The following is a 24041-nucleotide window of genomic DNA, read 5'->3' on the forward strand; positions in this document are numbered from 1 at the left end:
CTTCCATTGCTGTACTCTGCTGCACATGTAAGTGCAAGAGATCCTGAAGCACTCACTCATCATGGGAAAGTACCAATGTGTTTCTTCGTTGGTTGATGGAAGAAACATCTTACAAAAACTCTCCAGATTATTAACTTTTTAAAGTTTTTCTAGGAAACGTTTTAGATGAATGCTTATTAGCCCTTGTCAGTATATACTTTTGCAATGTGTCTCTGTGGCGCAATCAGTTAGTGTGTACGGCTATTAACCAAAAGGTTGGTGGTTCAATCCCACCCAGGTACGTAATTGACCTTGTTATCAGATTTTGGTGATCTTTAAGTAGACAAGTCAAATTTCATACCCCCTGTTATTGTGTAGGGTACCTGGCCTTCTCAGATGTAATCAGAGTTAGATGTGATTCAGTGATTTTATAAAAACATCTAGGAAGCACAATTTAGCAGTGGGTTGCAGAGAAAAAGAAATATGCTGGCAAAAAAATCAAATTGCGTGATTAAACAGCTCTTCATTTTCTGGCTTTATTTTTATGCTAACAAATTTGTTCTCTGAAAAGTGTCCACAAAGCCAAGTCTCTGATTAACACCTTTGTAGGGATGGTTTTTCACCTATTACTAAATTAAACTTGCTTCATTGGAAAGGCAGCAAGATGCATCCTCATTTCAATGTCTACTGAAATAATACAGGTTGAAACCAGGAAACATTAACGCCACTGCATCCTTGCTGCTTTCTCATGTGGAAGTCTGTTTAATGTGAAAACAAGGTGATATCTAATTAGCACACAGGTAAGGAATTACGAAAATCTTTATTTAAGGGTGAAGATGTTTCTCACAAAATTGTTGCCCCAATGCATCATTGAAATTTAAGCTGGAAAGATGATTTTAATATATCACTTGTACATTTTGTATTGCTCTTCTGGTGACAATGTAGTTTTTTTTGTCAATTACCATTTTAATAATAGGGTAAAGAAAATTAAGTGGATTTTTGAAAGAAAACTATACTGTCAATATACTATTAAAACAAATTAAAATGGTAAAAGTTATTGTACTTTAAGTAAAAATAAAAGAGCAAAAATATCAATCCCAGTTTTGATTACTTAAATTAACAAAAAAAAATGCATATAGCAAAGGATAGTTTCAATCTGCCTACCTCTGGGTTATGGGTCCAGCATGCTTCCATTGCAGTACTCTGCTGCACATGTAAGTGCAAGAGATCCTGAAGCACTCACTCATCATGGGAAAGTACCAATGTGTTTATTCGTTGGTTGATAGAAGAAACATCTTACAAAAACTCTCCAGATTATTGATTTTTTAATGTTTTTCTAGGAAACGTTCTAGATGTATGCTTATTAGCCTTTGTCAGTATGTACTTTTTGCAAAGTGTCTCTGTGGCGCAATTGGTTAGTGTGTACGGCTATTAACCAAAAGGTTGGTGGTTCAATCCCACCCAGGGATGTAATTGACCTTGTGATCAGATTTTGGTGATATTTAAGTAGACAAGTCAAAATTTCAAACCCCCTCTTATTGTGTAGGGTACCTGGCCTTCTCTGATGTAATCAGAGTTAGATTTGATTCAGTGATTTTATAAAAAACTGCTAGGAAGCACAATTTAGCAGTGGGTTGCAGAGAAAAAAAATATGCTGGCAGAAAAATCCAATTGAGTGATTAAACAGCTCTTCATTTTCTGGCTTTATTTTTATGCTAACAAATTTGTTCTCTGAAAAGTGTCCACAAAGCCAAGTCTCTGATTAACACCTTTGTAGGGATGGTTTTTCACCTATTACTAAATTAAACTTGCTTCATTGGAAAGGCAGCAAGATGCATCCTCATTTCAATGTTTACTGAAATAATACAGGTTGACACCAGGAAACATTAACGCCACTGCATCCTTGCTGCTTTCTCATGTGGAAGTCTGTTTAATGTGAAAACAAGGTGATATCTAATTAGCACACAGGTAAGGAATTAAGAAAATCTTTATTTAAGGGTGAAGATGTTTCTCACAAAATCGTTGCCCCAATGCATCATTGAAATTCAAGCTGGAAAGATGATTTTAATATATCACTTGTACATTTTGTATTGCTCTTCTGGTGACAATGTAGTTTGTTTTTGTCAATTACAATTTTAATAATAGGGTAAAGAAAATTAAGTGGATTTTTAAAAGAAAACAATACTGTCAATATACTATCAAAACAAATTAAAATGGTAAAAGTTATTGTACTTTAAGTAAAAATAAAAGAGCCAAAATATCAATCCCAGTTTTGGATTACTTTAATTAACAAAAAAAATGCATATAGCAAAGGATAGTTTCAATCTGCCTACCTCTGGGTTATGGGCCCAGCATGCTTCCATTGCAGTACTCTGCTGCACATGTAAGTGCAAGAGATCCTGAAGCACTCACTCATCATGGGAAAGTACCAATGTGTTTCTTCATTGGTTGATGGAAGAAACATCTTACAAAAACTCTCCAGATTATTGACTTTTTAAAGTTTTTCTAGGAAACGTTCTAGATGAATGCTTATTAGCCTTTGTCAGTATGGACTTTTGCAAAGTGTCTCTGTGGTGCAATTGGTTAGTGTGTAAGGCTATTAACCAAAAGGTTGGTGGTTCAATCCCACCCAGGGACGTAATTGACCTTGTTATCAGATTTTGGTGATCTTTAAGTAGACAAGTCAAATTTCATACCCCCTGTTATTGTGTAGGGTACCTGGCCTTCTCAGATGTAATCAGAGTTAGATTTGATTCAGTGATTTTATAAAAACATCTAGGAAGCACAATTTAGCAGTGGGTTGCAGAGAAAAAGAAATATGCTGGCAAAAAAATCAAATTGCGTGATTAAACAGCTCTTCATTTTCTGGCTTTATTTTTATGCTAACAAATTTGTTCTCTGAAAAGTGTCCACAAAGCCAAGTCTCTGATTAACACCTTTGTAGGGATGGTTTTTCACCTATTACTAAATAAAACTTGCTTCATTGGAAAGGCAGCAAGATGCATCCTCATTTCAATGTCTACTGAAATAATACAGGTTGAAACCAGGAAACATTAACGCCACTGCATCCTTGCTGCTTTCTCATGTGGAAGTCTGTTTAATGTGAAAACAAGGTGATATCTAATTAGCACACAGGTAAGGAATTAAGAAAATCTTTATTTAAGGGTGAAGATGTTTCTCACAAAATCGTTGCCCCAATGCATCATTGAAATTCAAGCTGGAAAGATGATTTTAATATATCACTTGTACATTTTGTATTGCTCTTCTGGTGACAATGTAGTTTGTTTTTGTCAATTACCATTTTAATAATAGGGTAAAGAAAATTAAGTGGATTTTTGACAGAAAACAATACTGTCAATATACTATTAAAACAAATTAAAATGGTAAAAGTTATTGTACTTTAAGTAAAAATAAAAGAGCCAAAATATCAATCCCAGTTTTGATTACTTAAATTAACAAAAAAAAATGCATATAGCAAAGGATAGTTTCAATCTGCCTACCTCTGGGTTATGGGTCCAGCATGCTTCCATTGCAGTACTCTGCTGCACATGTAAGTGCAAGAGATCCTGAAGCACTCACTCATCATGGGAAAGTACCAATGTGTTTATTCGTTGGTTGATAGAAGAAACATCTTACAAAAACTCTCCAGATTATTGATTTTTTAATGTTTTTCTAGGAAACGTTCTAGATGTATGCTTATTAGCCTTTGTCAGTATGTACTTTTTGCAAAGTGTCTCTGTGGCGCAATCGGTTAGTGTGTTCGGCTATTAACCAAAAGGTTGGTGGTTCAATCCCACCCAGGGACGTAATTGACCTTGTGATCAGATTTTGGTGATATTTAAGTAGACAAGTCAAAATTTCAAACCCCCTCTTATTGTGTAGGGTACCTGGCCTTCTCTGATGTAATCAGAGTTAGATTTGATTCTGTGATTTTATAAAAAACTGCTAGGAAGCACAATTTAGCAGTTGGTTGCAGAGAAAAAAAATATGCTGGCAGAAAAATCAAATTCAGTGATTAAACAGCTCTTCATTTTCTGGCTTTATTTTTATGCTAACAAATTTGTTCTCTGAAAAGTGTCCACAAAGCCAAGTCTCTGATTAACACCTTTGTAGGGATGGTTTTTCACCTATTACTAAATTAAACTTGCTTCATTGGAAAGGCAGCAAGATGCATCCTCATTTCAATGTTTACTGAAATAATACAGGTTGACACCAGGAAACATTAACGCCACTGCTTCCTTGCTGCTTTCTCATGTGGAAGTCTGTTTAATGTGAAAACAAGGTGATATCTAATTAGCACACAGGTAAGGAATTAAGAAAATCTTTATTTAAGGGTGAAGATGTTTCTCACAAAATCGTTGCCCCAATGCATCATTGAAATTCAAGCTGGAAAGATGATTTTAATATATCACTTGTACATTTTGTATTGCTCTTCTGGTGACAATGTAGTTTGTTTTTGTCAATTACCATTTTAATAATAGGGTAAAGAAAATTAAGTGGATTTTTGAAAGAAAACAATACTGTCAATATACTATCAAAACAAATTAAAATGGTAAAAGTTATTGTACTTTAAGTAAAAATAAAAGAGCCAAAATATCAATCCCTGTTTTGGATTACTTTAATTAACAAAAAAAATGCATATAGCAAAGGATAGTTTCAATCTGCCTACCTCTGGGTTATGGGCCCAGCATGCTTCCATTGCAGTACTCTGCTGCACATGTAAGTGCAAGAGATCCTGAAGCACTCACTCATCATGGGAAAGTACCAATGTGTTTCTTCATTGGTTGATGGAAGAAACATCTTACAAAAACTCTCCAGATTATTGACTTTTTAAAGTTTTTCTAGGAAACGTTCTAGATGAATGCTTATTAGCCTTTGTCAGTATGGACTTTTGCAAAGTGTCTCTGTGGTGCAATTGGTTAGTGTGTAAGGCTATTAACCAAAAGGTTGGTGGTTCAATCACACCCAGGGATGTAATTGACCTTGTGATCAGATTTTGGTGATATTTAAGTAGACAAGTCAAAATTTCAAACCCCATCTTATTGTGTAGGGTACCTGGCCTTCTCTGATGTTATCAGAGTTAGATTTGATTCAGTGATTTTATAAAAAACAGCTAGGAAGCACAATTTAGCAGTGGGTTGCAGAGAAAAAAAATATGCTGGCAAAAAAATCCAATTGAGTGATTAAACAGCTCTTCATTTTCTGGTTTATTTTTATGCTAACAAATTTGTTCTCTGAAAAGTGTCCACAAAGCCAAGTCTCTGATTAACACCGTTGTAGGGATGGTTTTTCACCTATTACTAAATTAAACTTGCTTCATTGGAAAGGCAGCAAGATGCATCCTCATTTCAATGTCTACTGAAATAATACAGGTTGACACCAGGAAACATTAACGCCACTGCATCCTTGCTGCTTTCTCATGTGGAAGTCTGTTTAATGTGAAAACAAGGTGATATCTAATTAGCACACAGGTAAGGAATTAAGAAAATCTTTATTTAAGGGTGAAGATGTTTCTCCCAAAATCGTTGCCCCAATGCATCATTGAAATTCAAGCTGGAAAGATGATTTTAATATATCACTTGTACATTTTGTATTGCTCTTCTGGTGACAATGTAGTTTGTTTTTGTCAATTACCATTTTAATAATAGGGTAAAGAAAATGAAGTGGATTTTTGAAAGAAAACAATACTGTCAATATACTATTAAAACAAATTAAAATGGTAAAAGTTATTGTACTTTAAGTAAAAATAAAAGAGACAAAATATCAATCCCAGTTTTGGATTACTTTAATTAACAAAAAAAAATGCATATAGCAGAGGATAGTTTCAATCTAGCTATCTCTGGGTTATGGGCCCAGCATGCTTCCATTGCAGTACTCTGCTGCACATGTAAGTGCAAGAGATCCTGAAGCACTCACTCATCATGGGAAAGTACCAATGTGTTTCTTCATTGGTTGATGGAAGAAACATCTTACAAAAACTCTCCAGATTATTGACTTTTTAATGTTTTTCTAGGAAACGTTCTAGATGTATGCTTATTAGCCTTTGTCAGTATGTACTTTTTGCAAAGTGTCTCTGTGGTGCAATTGGTTAGTGTGTAAGGCTATTAACCAAAAGGTTGGTGGTTCAATCCCACCCAGGGACGTAATTGACCTTGTGATCAGATTTTGGTGATCTTTAAGTAGACAAGTCAAAATTTCAAACCCCCTCTTATTGTGTAGGGTACCTGGCCTTCTCTGATGTAATCAGAGTTAGATTTGATTCAGTGATTTTATAAAAAACAGCTAGGAAGCACAATTTAGCAGTGGGTTGCAGAGAAAAAAAATATGCTGGCAAAAAAAATCCAATTGAGTGATTAAACAGCTCTTCATTTTCTGGCTTTATTTTTATGCTAACAAATTTGTTCTCTGAAAAGTGTCCACAAAGCCAAGTCTCTGATTAACACCTTTGTAGGGATGGTTTTTCACCTATTACTAAATTAAACTTGCTTCATTGGAAAGGCAGCAAGATGCATCCTCATTTCAATGTCTACTGAAATAATACAAGTTGACACCAGGAAACATTAACGCCACTGCATCCTTGCTGCTTTCTCATGTGGAAGTCTGTTTAATGCGAAAACAAGGTGATATCTAATTAGCACACAGGTAAGGAATTAAGAAAATCTTTATTTAAGGGTGAAGATGTTTCTCACAAAATCGTTGCCCCAATGCATCATTGAAATTCAAGCTGGAAAGATGATTTTAATATATCACTTGTACATTTTGTATTGCTCTTCTGGTGACAATGTAGTTTGTTTTTGTCAATTACCATTTTAATAATAGGGTAAAGAAAATTAAGTGGATTTTTGAAAGAAAACAATACTGTCAATATACTATTAAAACAAATTAAAATGGTAAAAGTTATTGTACTTTAAGTAAAAATAAAAGAGCCAAAATATCAATCCCAGTTTTGGATTACTTTAATTAAAAAAAAAAAGCATACAGCAGAGGATAGTTTCAATCTGCCTACCTCTGGGTTATGAGCCCAGCATGCTTCCATTGCTGTACTTTGCTGCACATGTAAGTGCAAGAGATCCTGAAGCACTCACTCATCATGGGAAAGTACCAATGTGTTTCTTCGTTGGTTGATGGAAGAAACATCTTACAAAAACTCTCCAGATTATTGACTTTTTAAAGTTTTTCTAGGAAACGTTTTAGATGAATGCTTATTAGCCTTTGTCAGTATGCACTTTCGCAAAGTGTCTCTGTGGCGCAATCAGTTAGTGTGTACGGCTATTAACTAAAAGGTTGGTGGTTCAATCCCACCCAGGGATGTAATTGATCTTGTTATCAGATTTTGGTGATCTTTAAGTAGACAAGTCAAAATTTCAAACCCCCTCTTATGGTGTAGGGTACATGGCCTTCTCTGATGTAATCAGAGTTAGATTTGATTCATTGATTTTATAAAAACAGCGAGGAAGCACAATTTAGCAGTGGTTTGCAGAGAAAAAAAATATGCTGGCAGAAAAATCCAATTGAGTGATTAAACAGCTCTTCATTTTCTGGCTTTATTTTTATGCTAACAAATTTGTTCTCTGAAAAGTGTCCACAAAGCCAAGTCTCTGATTAACACCTTTGTAAGGATGGTTTTTCACCTATTACTAAATTAAACTTGCTTCATTGGAAAGGCAGCAAGATGCATCCTCATTTCAATGTCTACTGAAATAATACAAGTTGACACCAGGAAACATTAACGCCACTGCATCCTTGCTGCTTTCTCATGTGGAAGTCTGTTTAATGCGAAAACAAGGTGATATCTAATTATCACACAGGTAAGGAATTAAGAAAATCTTTATTTAAGGGTGAAGATGTTTCTCACAAAATCGTTGCCCCAATGCATCATTGAAATTCAAGCTGGAAAGATGATTTTAATATATCACTTGTACATTTTGTATTGCTCTTCTGGTGACAATGTAGTTTGTTTTTGTCAATTACCATTTTAATAATAGGGTAAAGAAAATTAAGTGGATTTTTGAAAGAAAACAATACTGTCAATATACTATTAAAACAAATTAAAATGGTAAAAGTTATTGTACTTTAAGTAAAAATAAAAGAGCCAAAATATCAATCCCAGTTTTGGATTACTTTAATTAACAAAAAAAAAGCATATAGCAGAGGATAGTTTCAATCTGCCTACCTCTGGGTTATGGGCCCAGCATGCTTCCATTGCTGTACTCTGCTGCACATGTAAGTGCAAGAGATCCTGAAGCACTTACTCATCATGGGAAAGTACCAATGTGTTTCTTCGTTGGTTGATGGAAGAAACATCTTACAAAAACTCTCCAGATTATTAACTTTTTAAAGTTTTTCTAGGAAACGTTTTAGATGAATGCTTATTAGCCCTTGTCAGTATATAATTTTGCAATGTGTCTCTGTGGCGCAATCAGTTAGTGTGTACAGCTATTAACCAAAAGGTTGGTGGTTCAATCCCACCCAGGTACGTAATTGACCTTGTTATCAGATTTTGGTGATCTTTAAGTAGACAAGTCAAAATTTCAAACCCCCTGTTATGGTGTAGGGTACCTGGCCTTCTCTGATGTAATCAGAGTTAGATTTGATTCAGTGATTTATAAAAACAGCTAGGAAGCACAATTTAGCAGTGGGTTGTAGAGAAAAAGAAATATGCTGGCAGAAAAATCCAATTGAGTGATTAAACAGCTCTTCATTTTCTGGCTTTATTTTTATGCTAACAAATTTGTTCTCTGAAAAGTGTCCACAAAGCAAAGTCTCTGATTAACACCTTTGTAGGGATGGTTTTTCACCTATTACTAAATTAAACTTGCTTCATTGGAAAGGCAGCAAGATGCATCCTCATTTCAATGTCTACTGAAATAATACAAGTTGACACCAGGAAACATTAACGCCACTGCATCCTTGCTGCTTTCTCATGTGGAAGTCTGTTTAATGTGAAAACAAGGTGATATCTAATTAGCACACAGGTAAGGAATTAAGAAAATCTTTATTTAAGGGTGAAGATGTTTCTCACAAAATCGTTGCCCCAATGCATCATTGAAATTCAAGCTGGAAAGATGATTTTAATATATCACTTGTACATTTTGTATTGCTCTTCTGGTGACAATGTAGTTTGTTTTTGTCAATTACCATTTTAATAATAGGGTAAAGAAAATGAAGTGGATTTTTGAAAGAAAACAATACTGTCAATATACTATTAAAACAAATTAAAATGGTAAGAGTTATTGTACTTTAAGTAAAAATAAAAGAGCCAAAATATCAATCCCAGTTTTGGATTACTTTAATTAACAAAAAAAAATGCATATAGCAGAGGATAGTTTCAATCTGCCTACCTCTGGGTTATGGGCCCAGCATGCTTCCATTGCTGTACTCTGCTGCACATGTAAGTGCAAGAGATCCTGAAGCACTCACTCATCATGGGAAAGTACCAATGTGTTTCTTCGTTGGTTGATAGAAGAAACATCTTACAAAAACTCTCCAGATTATTGACTTTTTTAAGTTTTTCTAGGAAACGTTTTAGATGAATGCTTATTAGCATTTGTCAGTATGTACTTTTGCAAAGTGTCTCTGTGGCGCAATCAGTTAGTGTGTACGGCTATTAACCAAAAGGTTAGTGGTTCAATCCCACCCAGGGACGTAATTGACCTTGTGATCAGATTTTGGTGATCTTTAAGTAGACAAGTCAAATTTCATACTCCCTGTTATTGTGTAGGGTACCTGGCCTTCTCTGATGTAATCAGAGTTAGATTTGATTCAGTGATTTTATAAAAAAAAGCTAGGAAGCACAATTTAGCAGTGGGTTGCAGAGAAAAAAAATATGCTGGCAGAAAAATCCAATTGAGTGATTAAACAGCTCTTTATTTTCTGGCTTTATTTTTATGCTAACAAATTTGTTCTCTGAAAAGTGTCCACAAAGCCAAGTCTCTGATTAACACCTTTGTAAGGATGGTTTTTCACCTATTACTAAATTAAACTTGCTTCATTGGAAAGGCAGCAAGATGCATCCTCATTTCAATGTCTACTGAAATAATACAGGTTGACACCAGGAAACATTAACGCCACTGCATACTTGCTGCTTTCTCATGTGGAAGTCTGTTTAATGTGAAAACAAGGTGATATCTAATTAGCACACAGGTAAGGAATTAAGAAAATCTTTATTTAAGGGTGAAGATGTTTCTCACAAAATCGTTGCCCCAATGCATCATTGAAATTCAAGCTGGAAAGATGATTTTAATATATCACTTGTACATTTTGTATTGCTCTTCTGGTGACAATGTAGTTTGTTTTTGTCAATTACCATTTTAATAATAGGGTAAAGAAAATGAAGTGGATTTTTGAAAGAAAACAATACTGTCAATATACTATTAAAACAAATTAAAATGGTAAAAGTTATTGTACTTTAAGTAAAAATAAAAGAGCCAAAATATCAATCCCAGTTTTGGAATACTTTAATTAACAAACAAAAAAATGCATATAGCAGAGGATAGTTTCAATCTGCCTACCTCTGGGTTATGGGCCCAGCATGCTTCCATTGCTGTACTCTGCTGCACATGTAAGTGCAAGAGATCCTGAAGCACTCACTCATCATGGGAAAGTACCAATGTGTTTCTTCGTTGGTTGATAGAAGAAACATCTTACAAAAACTCTCCAGATTATTGACTTTATTAAGTTTTTCTAGGAAACGTTTTAGATGAATGCTTATTAGCCTTTGTCAGTATGTAGTTTTGCAAAGTGTCTCTGTGGCGCAATCAGTTAGTGTGTATGGCTATTAACCAAAAGGTTGGTGGTTCAATCCCACCCAGGGACGTAATTGACCTTGTTATCAGATTTTGGTGATATTTAAGTAGACAAGTCAAAATTTCACACCCCCTCTTATTGTGTAGGGTACCTGGCCTTCTCTGATGTAATCAGAGTTAGATTTGATTCAGTGATTTTATAAAAACATCTAGGAAGCACAATTTAGCAGTGGGTTGCAGAGAAAAAGAAATATGCTTGCAAAAAAATCAAATTGCTTGATTTAACAGCTCTTAATTTTCTTGCTTTATTTTTATGCTAACAAATTTGTTCTCTGAAAAGTGTCCACAAAGCCAAGTCTCTGATTAACACCTTTGTAGGGATGGTTTTTCACCTATTACTAAATTAAACTTGCTTCATTGGAAAGGCAGCAAGATGCATCCTCATTTCAATGTCTACTGAAATAATACAGGTTGACACCAGGAAACATTAACGCCACTGCATCCTTGCTGCTTTCTCATGTGGAAGTCTGTTTAATGTGAAAACAAGGTGATATCTAATTAGCACACAGGTAAGGAATTACGAAAATCTTTATTTAAGGGTGAAGATGTTTCTCACAAAATTGTTGCCCCAATGCATCATTGAAATTCAAGCTGGAAAGATGATTTTAATATATCACTTGTACATTTTGTATTGCTCTTCTGGTGACAATGTAGTTTTTTTTGTCAATTACCATTTTAATAACAGGGTAAAGAAAATTAAGTGGATTTTTGAAAGAAAACTATACTGTCAATATACTATTAAAACAAATTAAAATGGTAAAAGTTATTGTACTTTAAGTAAAAATAAAAGAGCAAAAATATCAATCCCAGTTTTGATTACTTAAATTAACAAAAAAAATGCATATAGCAAAGGATAGTTTCAATCTGCCTACCTCTGGGTTATGGGTCCAGCATGCTTCCATTGCAGTACTCTGCTGCACATGTAAGTGCAAGAGATCCTGAAGCACTCACTCATCATGGGAAAGTACCAATGTGTTTATTCGTTAGTTGATGGAAGAAACATCTTACAAAAACTCTCCAGATTATTGATTTTTTAATGTTTTTCTAGGAAACGTTCTAGATGTATGCTTATTAGCCTTTGTCAGTAGGCACTTTTTGCAAAGTGTCTCTGTGGCGCAATCGGTTAGTGTGTTCGGCTATTAACCGAAAGGTTGGTGGTTCAATCCCACCCAGGGACCTTATTGAACTTGTGATCAGATTTTGGTGATATTTAAGTAGACAAGTCAAAATTTCAAACCCCCTCTTATGGTGTAGGGTACATGGCCTTCTCTGATGTAATCAGAGTTAGATTTGATTCAGTGATTTTATAAAAAACAGCTAGGAAGCACAATTTAGCAGTGGGTTGCAGAGAAAAAAAATATGCTAGCAAAAAAAATCCAATTGAGTGATTAAACAGCTCTTCATTTTCTGGCTTTATTTTTATGCTAACAAATTTGTTCTCTGAAAAGTGTCCACAAAGCCAAGTCTCTGATTAACACCGTTGTAGGGATGGTTTTTCACCTATTACTAAATTAAACTTGCTTCATTGGAAAGGCAGCAAGATGCATCCTCATTTCAATGTCTACTGAAATAATACAGGTTGACACCAGGAAACATTAACGCCACTGCATCCTTGCTGCTTTCTCATGTGGAAGTCTGTTTAATGTGAAAACAAGGTGATATCTAATTATCACACAGGTAAGGAATTAAGAAAATCTTTATTTAAGGGTGAAGATGTTTCTCACAAAATCGTTGCCCCAATGCATCATTGAAATTCAAGCTGGAAAGATGATTTTAATATATCACTTGTACATTTTGTATTGCTCTTCTGGTGACAATGTAGTTTGTTTTTGTCAATTACCATTTTAATAATAGGGTAAAGAAAATGAAGTGGATTTTTGAAAGAAAACAATACTGTCAATATACTATTAAAACAAATTAAAATGGTAAAAGTTATTGTACTTTAAGTAAAAATAAAAGAGACAAAATATCAATCCCAGTTTTGGATTACTTTAATTAACAAAAAAAAAATGCATATAGCAGAGGATAGTTTCAATCTACCTATCTCTGGGTTATGGGCCCAGCATGCTTCCATTGCAGTACTCTGCTGCACATGTAAGTGCAAGAGATCCTGAAGCACTCACTCATCATGGGAAAGTACCAATGTGTTTCTTCATTGGTTGATGGAAGAAACATCTTACAAAAACTCTCCAGATTATTGACTTTTTAAAGTTTTTCTAGGAAACGTTCTTGATGAATGCTTATTAGCCTTTGTCAGTATGTACTTTTTGCAAAGTGTCTCTGTGGTGCAATTGGTTAGTGTGTAAGGCTATTAACCAAAAGGTTTGTGGTTCAATCCCACCCAGGAACGTAATTGACCTTGTGATCAGATTTTGGTGATATTTAAGTAGACAAGTCAAAATTTCAAACCCCCTCTTATTGTGTAGGGTACCTGGCCTTCTCTGATGTAATCAGAGTTAGATTTGATTCAGTGATTTTATAAAAAACAGCTAGGAAGCACAATTTAGCAGTGGGTTGCAGAGAAAAAAAATATGCTGGCAAAAAAAATCCAATTGAGTGATTAAACAGCTCTTCATTTTCTGGCTTTATTTTTATGCTAACAAATTTGTTCTCTGAAAAGTGTCCACAAAGCCAAGTCTCTGATTAACACCTTTGTAGGGATGGTTTTTCACCTATTACTAAATTAAACTTGCTTCATTGGAAAGGCAGCAAGATGCATCCTCATTTCAATGTCTACTGAAATAATACAAGTTGACACCAGGAAACATTAACGCCACTGCATCCTTGCTGCTTTCTCATGTGGAAGTCTGTTTAATGCGAAAACAAGGTGATATCTAATTAGCACACAGGTAAGGAATTAAGAAAATCTTTATTTAAGGGTGAAGATGTTTCTCACAAAATCGTTGCCCCAATGCATCATTGAAATTCAAGCTGGAAAGATGATTTTAATATATCACTTGTACATTTTGTATTGCTCTTCTGGTGACAATGTAGTTTGTTTTTGTCAATTACCATTTTAATAATAGGGTAAAGAAAATTAAGTGGATTTTTGAAAGAAAACAATACTGTCAATATACTATTAAAACAAATTAAAATGGTAAAAGTTATTGTACTTTAAGTAAAAATAAAAGAGCCAAAATATCAATCCCAGTTTTGGATTACTTTAATTAAAAAAAAAAAGCATACAGCAGAGGATAGTTTCAATCTGCCTACCTCTGGGTTATGAACCCAGCATGCTTCCATTGCTGTACTTTGCTGCACATGTAAGTGCAAGAGATCCTGAAGCACTCACTCATCATGGGAAAGTACCAATGTGTTTCTTCGTTGGTTGATGGAAGAAACATCTTACAAAAACTCTCCAGATTATTGACTTTTTAAAGTTTTTCTAGGAAACGTTTTAGATGAATGCTTATTAGCCTTTGTCAGTATGCACTTTCGCAAAGTGTCTCTGTGGCGCAATCAGTTAGTGTGTACGGCTATTAACTAAAAGGTTGGTGGTTCAATCCCACCCAGGGATGTAATTGATCTTGTTATCAGCTTTTGGTGATCTTTAAGTAGACAAGTCAAAATTTCAAACCCCCTCTTATGGTGTAGGGTACCTGGCCTTCTCTGATGTAATCAGAGTTAGATTTGATTCATTGATTTTATAAAAACAGCGAGGAAGCACAATTTAGCAGTGGTTTGCAGAGAAAAAAAATATGCTGGCAGAAAAATCCAATTGAGTGATTAAACAGCTCTTCATTTTCTGGCTTTATTTTTATGCTAACAAATTTGTTCTCTGAAAAGTGTCCACAAAGCCAAGTCTCTGATTAACACCTTTGTAAGGATGGTTTTTCACCTATTACTAAATTAAACTTGCTTCATTGGAAAGGCAGCAAGATGCATCCTCATTTCAATGTCTACTGAAATAATACAAGTTGACACCAGGAAACATTAACGCCACTGCATCCTTGCTGCTTTCTCATGTGGAAGTCTGTTTAATGCGAAAACAAGGTGATATCTAATTATCACACAGGTAAGGAATTAAGAAAATCTTTATTTAAGGGTGAAGATGTTTCTCACAAAATCGTTGCCCCAATGCATCATTGAAATTCAAGCTGGAAAGATGATTTTAATATATCACTTGTACATTTTGTATTGCTCTTCTGGTGACAATGTAGTTTGTTTTTGTCAATTACCATTTTAATAATAGGGTAAAGAAAATGAAGTGGATTTTTGAAAGAAAACAATACTGTCAATATACTATTAAAACAAATTAAAATGGTAAAAGTTATTGTACTTTAAGTAAAAATAAAAGAGCCAAAATATCAATCCCAGTTTTGGATTACTTTAATTAACAAAAAAAAAGCATATAGCAGAGGATAGTTTCAATCTGCCTACCTCTGGGTTATGGGCCCAGCATGCTTCCATTGCTGTACTCTGCTGCACATGTAAGTGCAAGAGATCCTGAAGCACTCACTCATCATGGGAAAGTACCAATGTGTTTCTTCGTTGGTTGATGGAAGAAACATCTTACAAAAACTCTCCAGATTATTAACTTTTTAAAGTTTTTCTAGGAAACGTTTTAGATGAATGCTTATTAGCCCTTGTCAGTATATACTTCTGCAATGTGTCTCTGTGGCGCAATCAGTTAGTGTGTACGGCTATTAACCAAAAGGTTGGTGGTTCAATCCCACCCAGGTACGTAATTGACCTTGTTATCAGATTTTGGTGATCTTTAAGTAGACAAGTCAAAATTTCAAACCCCCTGTTATGGTGTAGGGTACCTGGCCTTCTCTGATGTAATCAGAGTTAGATTTGATTCAGTGATTTATAAAAACATCTAGGAAGCACAATTTAGCAGTGGGTTGTAGAGAAAAAGAAATATGCTGGCAGAAAAATCCAATTGAGTGATTAAACAGCTCTTCATTTTCTGGCTTTATTTTTATGCTAACAAATTTGTTCTCTGAAAAGTGTCCACAAAGCAAAGTCTCTGATTAACACCTTTGTAGGGATGGTTTTTCACCTATTACTAAATTAAACTTGCTTCATTGGAAAGGCAGCAAGATGCATCCTCATTTCAATGTCTACTGAAATAATACAAGTTGACACCAGGAAACATTAACGCCACTGCATCCTTGCTGCTTTCTCATGTGGAAGTCTGTTTAATGTGAAAACAAGGTGATATCTAATTAGCACACAGGTAAGGAATTACGAAAATCTTTATTTAAGGGTGAAGATGTTTCTCACAAAATTGTTGCCCCAATGCATCATTGAAATTCAAGCTGGAAAGATGATTTTAATATATCACTTGTACATTTTGTATTGCTCTTCTGGTGACAATGTAGTTTGTTTTTGTCAATTACCATTTTAATAATAGGGTAAAGAAAATGAAGTGGATTTTTGAAAGAAAACAAAACTGTCAATATACTATTAAAACAAATTAAAATGGTAAAAGTTATTGTACTTTAAGTAAAAATAAAAGAGCCAAAATATCAATCCCAGTTTTGGAATACTTTAATTAACAAACAAAAAAATGCATATAGCAGAGGATAGTTTCAATCTGCCTACCTCTGGGTTATGGGCCCAGCATGCTTCCATTGCTGTACTCTGCTGCACATGTAAGTGCAAGAGATCCTGAAGCACTCACTCATCATGGGAAAGTACCAATGTGTTTCTTCGTTGGTTGATAGAAGAAACATCTTACAAAAACTCTCCAGATTATTGACTTTATTAAGTTTTTCTAGGAAACGTTCTAGATGAATGCTTATTAGCCTTTGTCAGTATGCACTTTTTGCAAAGTGTCTCTGTGGCGCAATCGGTTAGTGTGTTCGGCTATTAACCGAAAGGTTGGTGGTTCAATCCCACCCAGGGACCTAATTAAACTTCTGATCAGATTTTGGTGATATTTAAGTAGACAAGTCAAAATTTCAAACCCCCTCTTATGGTGTAGGGTACATGGCCTTCTCTGATGTAATCAGAGTTAGATTTGATTCAGTGATTTTATAAAAAACAGATAGGAAGCACAATTTAGCAGTGGGTTGCAGAGAAAAAAAATATGCTGGCAAAAAAAATCCAACTGAGTGATTAAACAGCTCTTCATTTTCTGGCTTTATTTTTATGCTAACAAATTTGTTCTCTGAAAAGTGTCCACAAAGCCAAGTCTCTGATTAACACCGTTGTAGGGATGGTTTTTCACCTATTACTAAATTAAACTTGCTTTATTGGAAAGGCAGCAAGATGCATCCTCATTTCAATGTCTACTGAAATAATACAGGTTGACACCAGGAAACATTAACGCCACTGCATCCTTGCTGCTTTCTCATGTGGAAGTCTGTTTAATGTGAAAACAAGGTGATATCTAATTATCACACAGGTAAGGAATTAAGAAAATCTTTATTTAAGGGTGAAGATGTTTCTCCCAAAATCATTGCCCCAATGCATCATTGAAATTCAAGCTGGAAAGATGATTTTAATATATCACTTGTACATTTTGTATTGCTCTTCTGGTGACAATGTAGTTTGTTTTTGTCAATTACCATTTTAATAATAGGGTAAAGAAAATGAAGTGGATTTTTGAAAGAAAACAATACTGTCAATATACTATTAAAACAAATTAAAATGGTAAAAGTTATTGTACTTTTAGTAAAAATAAAAGAGACAAAATATCAATCCCAGTTTTGGATTACTTTAATTAACAAAAAAAAATGCATATAGCAGAGGATAGTTTCAATCTACCTATCTCTGGGTTATGGGTCCAGCATGCTTCCATTGCAGTACTCTGCTGCACATGTAAGTGCAAGAGATCCTGAAGCACTCACTCATCATGGGAAAGTACCAATGTGTTTCTTCATTGGTTGATGGAAGAAACATCTTACAAAAACTCTCCAGATTATTGACTTTTTAAAGTTTTTCTAGGAAACGTTCTTGATGAATGCTTATTAGCCTTTGTCAGTATGTACTTTTTGCAAAGTGTCTCTGTGGTGCAATTGGTTAGTGTGTAAGGCTATTAACCAAAAGGTTGGTGGTTCAATCCCACCCAGGAATGTAATTGACCTTGTGATCAGATTTTGGTGATATTTAAGTAGACAAGTCAAAATTTCAAACCCCCTCTTATTGTGTAGGGTACCTGGCCTTCTCTGATGTAATCAGAGTTAGATTTGATTCAGTGATTTTATAAAAAACAGCTAGGAAGCACAATTTAGCAGTGGGTTGCAGAGAAAAAAAATATGCTGGCAAAAAAAATCCAATTGAGTGATTAAACAGCTCTTCATTTTCTGGCTTTATTTTTATGCTAACAAATTTGTTCTCTGAAAAGTGTCCACAAAGCCAAGTCTCTGATTAACACCTTTGTAGGGATGGTTTTTCACCTATTACTAAATTTAACTTGCTTCATTGGAAAGGCAGCAAGATGCATCCTCATTTCAATGTCTACTGAAATAATACAAGTTGACACCAGGAAACATTAACGCCACTGCATCCTTGCTGCTTTCTCATGTGGAAGTCTGTTTAATGCGAAAACAAGGTGATATCTAATTAGCACACAGGTAAGGAATTAAGAAAATCTTTATTTAAGGGTGAAGATGTTTCTCACAAAATCGTTGCCCCAATGCATCATTGAAATTCAAGCTGGAAAGATGATTTTAATATATCACTTGTACATTTTGTATTGCTCTTCTGGTGACAATGTAGTTTGTTTTTGTCAATTACCATTTTAATAATAGGGTAAAGAAAATTAAGTGGATTTTTGAAAGAAAACAATACTGTCAATATACTATTAAAACAAATTAAAATGGTAAAAGTTATTGTACTTTAAGTAAAAATAAAAGAGCCAAAATATCAATCCCAGTTTTGGATTACTTTAATTAAAAAAAAAAAGCATACAGCAGAGGATAGTTTCAATCTGCCTACCTCTGGGTTATGAACCCAGCATGCTTCCATTGCTGTACTTTGCTGCACATGTAAGTGCAAGAGATCCTGAAGCACTCACTCATCATGGGAAAGTACCAATGTGTTTCTTCGTTGGTTGATGGAAGAAACATCTTACAAAAACTCTCCAGATTATTGACTTTTTAAAGTTTTTCTAGGAAACGTTTTAGATGAATGCTTATTAGCCTTTGTCAGTATGCACTTTCGCAAAGTGTCTCTGTGGCGCAATCAGTTAGTGTGTACGGCTATTAACTAAAAGGTTGGTGGTTCAATCCCACCCTGGGATGTAATTGATCTTGTTATCAGCTTTTGGTGATCTTTAAGTAGACAAGTCAAAATTTCAAACCCCCTCTTATGGTGTAGGGTACCTGGCCTTCTCTGATGTAATCAGAGTTAGATTTGATTCATTGATTTTATAAAAACAGCGAGGAAGCACAATTTAGCAGTGGTTTGCAGAGATAAAAAATATGCTGGCAGAAAAATCCAATTGAGTGATTAAACAGCTCTTCATTTTCTGGCTTTATTTTTATGCTAACAAATTTGTTCTCTGAAAAGTGTCCACAAAGCCAAGTCTCTGATTAACACCTTTGTAAGGATAGTTTTTCACCTATTACTAAATTAAACTTGCTTCATTGGAAAGGCAGCAAGATGCATCCTCATTTCAATGTTTACTGAAATAATACAAGTTGACACCAGGAAACATTAACGCCACTGCATCCTTGCTGCTTTCTCATGTGGAAGTCTGTTTAATGCGAAAACAAGGTGATATCTAATTATCACACAGGTAAGGAATTAAGAAAATCTTTATTTAAGGGTGAAGATGTTTCTCACAAAATCGTTGCCCCAATGCATCATTGAAATTCAAGCTGGAAAGATGATTTTAATATATCACTTGTACATTTTGTATTGCTCTTCTGGTGACAATGTAGTTTGTTTTTGTCAATTACCATTTTAATAATAGGGTAAAGAAAATGAAGTGGATTTTTGAAAGAAAACAATACTGTCAATATACTATTAAAACAAATTAAAATGGTAAAAGTTATTGTACTTTAAGTAAAAATAAAAGAGCCAAAATATCAATCCCAGTTTTGGATTACTTTAATTAACAAAAAAAAAGCATATAGCAGAGGATAGTTTCAATCTGCCTACCTCTGGGTTATGGGCCCAGCATGCTTCCATTGCTGTACTCTGCTGCACATGTAAGTGCAAGAGATCCTGAAGCACTCACTCATCATGGGAAAGTACCAATGTGTTTCTTCGTTGGTTGATGGAAGAAACATCTTACAAAAACTCTCCAGATTATTGACTTTTTTAAGTTTTTCTAGGAAACGTTTTAGATGAATGCTTATTAGCATTTGTCAGTATGTACTTTTGCAAAGTGTCTCTGTGGCGCAATCAGTTAGTGTGTACGGCTATTAACCAAAAGGTTAGTGGTTCAATCCCACCCAGGGACGTAATTGACCTTGTGATCAGATTTTGGTGATCTTTAAGTAGACAAGTCAAATTTCATACTCCCTGTTATTGTGTAGGGTACCTGGCCTTCTCTGATGTAATCAGAGTTAGATTTGATTCAGTGATTTTATAAAAAAAAGCTAGGAAGCACAATTTAGCAGTGGGTTGCAGAGAAAAAAAATATGCTGGCAGAAAAATCCAATTGAGTGATTAAACAGCTCTTTATTTTCTGGCTTTATTTTTATGCTAACAAATTTGTTCTCTGAAAAGTGTCCACAAAGCCAAGTCTCTGATTAACACCTTTGTAAGGATGGTTTTTCACCTATTACTAAATTAAACTTGCTTCATTGGAAAGGCAGCAAGATGCATCCTCATTTCAATGTCTACTGAAATAATACAGGTTGACACCAGGAAACATTAACGCCACTGCATCCTTGCTGCTTTCTCATGTGGAAGTCTGTTTAATGTGAAAACAAGGTGATATCTAATTAGCACACAGGTAAGGAATTAAGAAAATCTTTATTTAAGGGTGAAGATGTTTCTCACAAAATCGTTGCCCCAATGCATCATTGAAATTCAAGCTGGAAAGATGATTTTAATATATCACTTGTACATTTTGTATTGCTCTTCTGGTGACAATGTAGTTTGTTTTTGTCAATTACCATTTTAATAATAGGGTAAAGAAAATGAAGTGGATTTTTGAAAGAAAACAAAACTGTCAATATACTATTAAAACAAATTAAAATGGTAAAAGTTATTGTACTTTAAGTAAAAATAAAAGAGCCAAAATATCAATCCCAGTTTTGGAATACTTTAATTAACAAACAAAAAAATGCATATAGCAGAGGATAGTTTCAATCTGCCTACCTCTGGGTTATGGGCCCAGCATGCTTCCATTGCTGTACTCTGCTGCACATGTAAGTGCAAGAGATCCTGAAGCACTCACTCATCATGGGAAAGTACCAATGTGTTTCTTCGTTGGTTGATAGAAGAAACATCTTACAAAAACTCTCCAGATTATTGACTTTATTAAGTTTTTCTAGGAAACGTTTTAGATGAATGCTTATTAGCCTTTGTCAGTATGTACTTTTGCAAAGTGTCTCTGTGGCGCAATCAGTTAGTGTGTATGGCTATTAACCAAAAGGTTGGTGGTTCAATCCCACCCAGGGACGTAATTGACCTTGTTATCAGATTTTGGTGATATTTAAGTAGACAAGTCAAAATTTCAAACCCCCTCTTATTGTGTAGGGTACCTGGCCTTCTCTGATGTAATCAGAGTTAGATTTGATTCAGTGATTTTATAAAAACATCTAGGAAGCACAATTTAGCAGTGGGTTGCAGAGAAAAAGAAATATGCTTGCAAAAAAATCAAATTGCTTGATTTAACAGCTCTTAATTTTCTTGCTTTATTTTTATGCTAACAAATTTGTTCTCTGAAAAGTGTCCACAAAGCCAAGTCTCTGATTAACACCTTTGTAGGGATGGTTTTTCACCTATTACTAAATTAAACTTGCTTCATTGGAAAGGCAGCAAGATGCATCCTCATTTCAATGTCTACTGAAATAATACAGGTTGACACCAGGAAACATTAACGCCACTGCATCCTTGCTGCTTTCTCATGTGGAAGTCTGTTTAATGTGAAAACAAGGTGATATCTAATTAGCACACAGGTAAGGAATTACGAAAATCTTTATTTAAGGGTGAAGATGTTTCTCACAAAATTGTTGCCCCAATGCATCATTGAAATTCAAGCTGGAAAGATGATTTTAATATATCACTTGTACATTTTGTATTGCTCTTCTGGTGACAATGTAGTTTTTTTTGTCAATTACCATTTTAATAACAGGGTAAAGAAAATTAAGTGGATTTTTGAAAGAAAACTATACTGTCAATATACTATTAAAACAAATTAAAATGGTAAAAGTTATTGTACTTTAAGTAAAAATAAAAGAGCAAAAATATCAATCCCAGTTTTGATTACTTAAATTAACAAAAAAAATGCATATAGCAAAGGATAGTTTCAATCTGCCTACCTCTGGGTTATGGGTCCAGCATGCTTCCATTGCAGTACTCTGCTGCACATGTAAGTGCAAGAGATCCTGAAGCACTCACTCATCATGGGAAAGTACCAATGTGTTTATTCGTTAGTTGATGGAAGAAACATCTTACAAAAACTCTCCAGATTATTGATTTTTTAATGTTTTTCTAGGAAACGTTCTAGATGTATGCTTATTAGCCTTTGTCAGTAGGCACTTTTTGCAAAGTGTCTCTGTGGCGCAATCGGTTAGTGTGTTCGGCTATTAACCGAAAGGTTGGTGGTTCAATCCCACCCAGGGACCTAATTAAACTTGTGATCAGATTTTGGTGATATTTAAGTAGACAAGTCAAAATTTCAAACCCCCTCTTATGGTGTAGGGTACATGGCCTTCTCTGATGTAATCAGAGTTAGATTTGATTCAGTGATTTTATAAAAAAACAGCTAGGAAGCACAATTTAGCAGTGGGTTGCAGAGAAAAAAAATATGCTGGCAGAAAAATCCAATCGAGTGATTAAACAGCTCTTCATTTTCTGGCTTTATTTTTATGCTAACAAATTTGTTCTCTGAAAAGTGTCCACAAAGCCAAGTCTCTGATTAACACCTTTGTAAGGATGGTTTTTCACCTATTACTAAATTAAACTTGCTTCATTGGAAAGGCAGCAAGATGCATCCTCATTTCAATGTCTACTGAAATAATACAAGTTGACACCAGGAAACATTAACGCCACTGCATCCTTGCTGCTTTCTCATGTGGAAGTCTGTTTAATATGAAAACAAGGTGATATCTAATTAGCACACAGGTAAGGAATTAAGAAAATCTTTATTTAAGGGTGAAGATGTTTCTCACAAATTTGTTGACCCAATGCATCATTGAAATTCAAGCTGGAAAGATGATTTTAATATATCACTTGTACATTTTGTATTGCTCTTCTGGTGACAATGTAGTTTGTTTTTGTCAATTACCATTTTAATAATAGGGTAAAGAAAATGAAGTGGATTTTTGAAAGAAAACAATACTGTCAATATACTATTAAAACAAATTAAAATGGTAAAAGTTATTGTACTTTAAGTAAAAATAAAAGAGACAAAATATCAATCCCAGTTTTGGATTACTTTAATTAACAAAAAAAAATGCATATAGCAGAGGATAGTTTCAATCTGCCTACCTCTGGGTTATGGGCCCAGCATGCTTCCATTGCAGTACTCTGCTGCACATGTAAGTGCAAGAGATCCTGAAGCACTCACTCATCATGGGAAAGTACCAATGTGTTTCTTCGTTGGTTGATGGAAGAAACATCTTACAAAAACTCTCCAGATTATTGACTTTTTAAAGTTTTTCTAGGAAACGTTTTAGATGAATGCTTATTAGCCTTTGTCAGTATGGACTTTTGCAAAGTGTCTCTGTGGCGCAATCAATTAGTATGTACGGCTATTAACCATAAGGTTGGTGGTTCAATCCCACCCAGGGACCTAATTTCCCTTGTTATCAGATTTTGGTGATCTTTAAGTAGACAAGTCAAAATTTCAAACCCCCTGTTACGGTGTAGGGTACCTGGCCTTCTCTGATGTAATCAGAGTTAGATTTGATTCAGTGATTTTATAAAAACAGCTAGGAAGCACAATTTAGCAGTGGGTTGCAGAGAAAAAAAATATGCTGGCAGAAAAATCCAATTGAGTGATTAAACAGCTCTTCATTTTCTGGCTTTATTTTTATGCTAACAAATTTGTTCTCTGAAAAGTGTCCACAAAGCCAAGTCTCTGATTAACACCTTTGTAAGGATGGTTTTTCACCTATTACTAAATTAAACTTGCTTCATTGGAAAGGCAGCAAGATGCATCCTCATTTCAATGTCTACTGA

General features: G+C 34.6%; 3 non-coding genes across 3 annotated transcripts; all 3 read left to right on the plus strand.

Annotated features, from left to right (window-relative positions):
• Positions 1 to 11888: 11888 nt before the first annotated feature.
• TRNAN-AUU (transfer RNA asparagine (anticodon AUU)) lies at positions 11889 to 11962 on the plus strand. The gene has a single exon. It is a non-coding gene; the product is annotated as a tRNA-Asn (tRNA).
• A 4604-nt stretch (positions 11963 to 16566) lies between these two features.
• On the plus strand, positions 16567 to 16640 carry TRNAN-AUU (transfer RNA asparagine (anticodon AUU)). Its single transcript has one exon. It is a non-coding gene; the product is annotated as a tRNA-Asn (tRNA).
• A 5769-nt stretch (positions 16641 to 22409) lies between these two features.
• TRNAN-AUU (transfer RNA asparagine (anticodon AUU)) lies at positions 22410 to 22483 on the plus strand. Its single transcript has one exon. It is a non-coding gene; the product is annotated as a tRNA-Asn (tRNA).
• Positions 22484 to 24041: the final 1558 nt, after the last annotated feature.

This window comes from Pseudophryne corroboree, unplaced genomic scaffold, assembly GCF_028390025.1.
Source record: "Pseudophryne corroboree isolate aPseCor3 unplaced genomic scaffold, aPseCor3.hap2 scaffold_957, whole genome shotgun sequence".
Taxonomy (NCBI): domain Eukaryota; kingdom Metazoa; phylum Chordata; class Amphibia; order Anura; family Myobatrachidae; genus Pseudophryne; species Pseudophryne corroboree.